This window comes from Rosa rugosa, chromosome 5 (genome assembly GCF_958449725.1).
Source record: "Rosa rugosa chromosome 5, drRosRugo1.1, whole genome shotgun sequence".
Classification (NCBI taxonomy): Eukaryota; Viridiplantae; Streptophyta; class Magnoliopsida; order Rosales; family Rosaceae; genus Rosa; species Rosa rugosa.
The window spans coordinates 46274234-46278836 of NC_084824.1; the positions used below are offsets into that span (position 1 = coordinate 46274234).

A 4603-nucleotide genomic window follows, 5' to 3' on the forward strand; every position below is an offset into this window, starting at 1 on the left:
CTAAATCCGAGTAATTTGATAGTGAATTTCTGCACTCGATCAAATTCAACAATAGTAAATCAGTTATTAGAAAATGATTAACAAAGGAAGCTATTCAAATCTTGATACTTGATACGTCTATATTTTATGTAATTTAAGCAACATACGTACCCTTGAAGTCTTTGTTGCATAAACAATATACTGTATGTCTCTATCACACTTCGGAAGGTGTTGATTATGATGAGAAGCACAGCATTTTGCTTCAGCATGGCATAGTAGAGCCAAAGCGCGCATGGCATAGTAGAGCCAAAGCGTGGCACTAAACAGTGCTACCAGATACGGCACCGATTGGAAACCCTCAGTCGATTTCTTTCTGTAAATCCTGTAAAACGTTGGCCTGCAATTAAACAAAATTAAAGTTAATTAAATTTTTGGCCACTATGTAAAAAAAAAAAAAAAAATAAATAAAAAACACACACATATATATAGAAAAGATCCGTTGTTTAATTACTTACACTGGGGCTAAGTAAACCATGAAGGAAATTAGATTACCTGCCATGAAAAGCAAAACTGTATTAGAAATTAAGGAACTCATTCGAATGGAATTCCTAAACTACCAAGATCATAAATACTCATTAGTATTATATATAGGGTGGTGCTATTCACACACCCCCTTTATTTTTCTATTACTTTAATTCAATTTTTTTTTACAAATTACCCTAACTACCCTCCCTTGCAATTATGTTTCTTTTTCTTTTTTCTTTTTTCTTTTTTCTTTTTTCTATTTGGCAAGTCAATCATGAATCAAAGATCATTATACAATAAATCAAATTTTTTTTTTGAAAAGATAAATCAATTTTTTTTGCTACTAAGATATTATGATACGAAGATCTTCCATGTAACACTAATTTTCAGCAGTAAATATGGTTTTGCTCTCCACACTCTGATTGTTAGATAAAAAGGTACCAGACCTAATTCAACATTGTGAAAAGAATGCCAATACAATAACTAGTTGGTTATTTAGAGTAGTAGTTACAATTACTGAACTGAAATGTATAGATGGTAAAAAGTTGGTACGCATATAAAAATGAAATGCATAAACCATAGTTAGGGGTGCAAAACAAGAAAGTAAAAAGTTGCACATGATCTTACAGTTGCAAAGAGCAAGCTATCCTTATTTCAACACATTTAATTCCTTTCTACTAGAAGCAATGATAAAATTGTCAGCACAAGTTAATACTTCAATAATGTATATTGGAGCATGAATTACCCAAATAATTTGGCAGAAAATAACAAAAACCAATGTACCAGTCCACGACATTGCTTCATAAAAATAAAAGCTAATCAACAAGAGTAACTAGAAGCAACAAAACCAATCAACCCTCAATAAAAAACACAAACCCTTGCTGAAAACCACCCCCACCCCCACAAACAACCAGTCCTTATCTCTGAAACCCCCCTCATATTATAGTTTTCCTATGGCAAAATCTTTCGTATTCTAGCATAATGTAGTAGAACAAATCATGTCTATAATCATAAGGCTATCATTAATTATTAGGCTGTTATAAAGCTCTATAGTTGCTTAATGGATTCAAATACACCAAATAATTTCAGTTAGAATCTAACCAGGAATGATGGATTCAAAGAGGCTCGAATGATCACTGAACTTATTTTTTTCTTCCATGTCTCCATTGCAAATCAAATGAAAATTTTTCTTCAAAGATAGGTCTAAAGTTGCTTGTTCTGCTTTGATTGAACTTCAAAGCATCACATTAGAGAGATAGAATGACTATGCTAGAGAAATTTTTGATGGAAAAAAAAAGGAATCGAAAAGAGTTTTGAAGTCCTCTGAGCCTGCCGGAAAATAAGGGTTTAGGATTTGGGGATGATTGAATTGCCAAATAGAAAAAGAAAAAAGAAAATGAAAAAAACTTAATTGCAAGGGAGGGTAGTTAGGGTAATTTGTAAAAAAAAATTGAATTAAAGTAATAGAAAAATAGATGGGGTGTGTGAATAGAGAAAAAGAGTGTGTGAATAGAGAAAAATAGTGTGTGAATAGCACCACCCTATATATAGCAGGCATGAGGAAGGTTGATCATGAGATTGCGTCAACAATTAATAAGTAAATATAAGCTTTAGCCCTAAATGAACTAGCTAGATATATATCAAGACAGAGGTTAGGACAACAAAACAACTTGGTCTAAAATTTCAATATTTTGCGATCGAGATGTATGGTTTGGCCTATAGTTTTTGGAAAGTTGAAAGATAGAATTCAGAAGATGAGAAGACGAATGTGGCTAATATGATGACCACCTTAAGATAACAAATAATGCGGGCCAACTGATCGACTGTGTAAATTAAGCTGTGCGTTTAAAAATATGACATATATATGCATTTGGATTAAATACTCGTTACTCCTCATACTTTTGCATGAAAAACAGTTTAGTCCAAATTTTTTAAATTAAACAGTTTAGTCTTTATTCTTTCTAATTCTCACACAACAGGTCCTAAAATGACTATTATACCCCTCATTTTCTCTCTCTCTCTCTCTCTCTCTCTCTCTCTCTCTATATATATATATATATATATATATATATATATAGTGTGTGTGTGTGTATATATATCTATATCTATACATATATATCTATACATACACACACACACACACACACACACACACACACACACATATTACACATATATACACATATATATGTGTAATATGTGTGTGTGTGTGTGTGTGTGTGTATATATATATATAGAGAGAGAGAGAGAGAGGCAGAAAAAATAAAAATAAAAAAAGAGAGAAAAAAAAAGTGAGAGGTATAATAGTCATTTTAGGACCTGTTGTGTGAGAATTAGAAAGAATAAGGACTAAACTGTTTAATTTTAAAATTTGGACTAAACTGTTTTTCATGCAAAAGTATGAGGAGTAACGAGTATTTAGTCCTATGCATTTTACCTAGGATGCCAAATGCAAATGCCCAAGGATGTTGACTGTCTGCTACTGCGCCCATCAAAGGGTGATCAAACTCGGTTTAATGTAATGAAAACTTTGAGAAGATTGAGATCAAAGAAGAGGAAGAAGAAGGAGATAGTGTTGGAGAGGAAAGATCCCACATTGAAAAAGTGACAAATAAAATATATCTTATAAGTGGGTGGATCACACCCAATTGTACCGAGGCCTTTTGTAATTAAAACCCAACACCTAATAGGTGGTTAAGTTGGGACAGTATCGGTACAATGGTGGGCCACGGGCCACACTTGTTGCTGGTTAACATGGTATCAGAGCGGGTCCCTCGCCAATTGCGTCTCCAATTGTCATGGGCCCTAATTGGGGTCCCTTATATTGCCATCGGAATATTCCGATTGGATTGTTACCAAGTGTCCAATGTGGGCCTTGGATTGTTATATTGACCAAGTATCCAATATGAGACTTGTGTCCCAATTTCCAATGTGGGAATTGGATTGTTAATTAATTTCAAGTGCAGACCTAGAGCTAGGTTGCACGTGAGGGGGCGTGTTGGAGAGGAAAGATCCCACATTGGAAAAGTGACAAATAAAATATAACTTATAAGTGGGTGGATCACACCCAATTGTATTGAGGCCTTTTGTAATTAAAACCCAACACCTAACAGGTGGTTAAGTTGGGACAGTATCGATACAATGGTGGGTCACGGACCACGCTTGTTGCTGTTTAACAAATAGAACTAATTAAGGGATTCAGTGCTGAGAAACCCGAGTTATTTCTCTGTATTTATCATGTAGAGAAAAATGAAATGCTTGGATGGTTCACAAGTTTACGTAGCTAGCACCCTTTAGATACATATATATATATCTGTGTATAAATATATATATACACACACACACACACACACATACATATATCTATGTGCATATATATATATATATGTGTGTGTGTGTGTGTGTGTGTGTTTATCATTAGAGTGTGTTAAGGATCCTTTCTCTCCTTTTCTCCAAAAGCCTCGGCCGCTGCCCCTAGGTTTTTTCGATTTTCTTCTCGTCCAGCGGCGCTTGAGATCGGCGTTGGTTTCGCCGCGCCGGTATTGGGCGGCTGCCGGACGGGTACTTGAAAGCTATGTTGGTAGTCTCATGAGTGGGATGTGGCTCAAGGTGTTGGCGGATTGGGTGATGCCTGGGTCAATCGGATTGTGCAGGTACGGTGGTGGTCGACGGGCGTCCATGACCTGTGGCGGTGGGCATCTTCGGCAGGGAATTTCCAAGACTAGTGGCGGCGTGGCTATGGCGGTTTTTTGGCAGATTGGTGTGGCGGCGGGGCTTTGGTGGTCTGGGATGATCGCTGGGGCAACATGGCTGTGGTGAATCTATTTCGGATCGTGATGGCGGCGTAGCTGAGTGGTTTTTCTGGCCGGTTCCGTGGGGAGGTTGCAGTGGTTGTAGGTCGGGCGGTGTGGTAGGCGACTGGAGGTGGGGATGGTGGCGGACTCGGGTCATCCCTTTGCTGCTGGGCCTTGAGCTGGACCCTTTCTCTTGGGGTTGCTCTTTATTTGGGCTAGGATGTTTTGCCCTAGGCCCATCCTATGTTTTTGGCCCTCTTATTTAGTCATTTTGATTAAAATAATTCCTTACTTTGTTAGGGAGC

At 37.0% G+C, this 4603-nt stretch overlaps 1 long non-coding RNA gene across 1 annotated transcript; it reads right to left on the minus strand.

Moving 5' to 3' along the window:
- Positions 1–273: 273 nt before the first annotated feature.
- Positions 274–2996, minus strand: LOC133710170 (uncharacterized). Its single transcript, XR_009846555.1, has 3 exons — positions 2942–2996; positions 495–531; positions 274–376 (listed from the first exon to the last, which is right to left on the minus strand). It is a non-coding gene; the product is annotated as an uncharacterized LOC133710170 (long non-coding RNA).
- Between the last annotated feature and the right edge of the window lie 1607 nt (positions 2997–4603).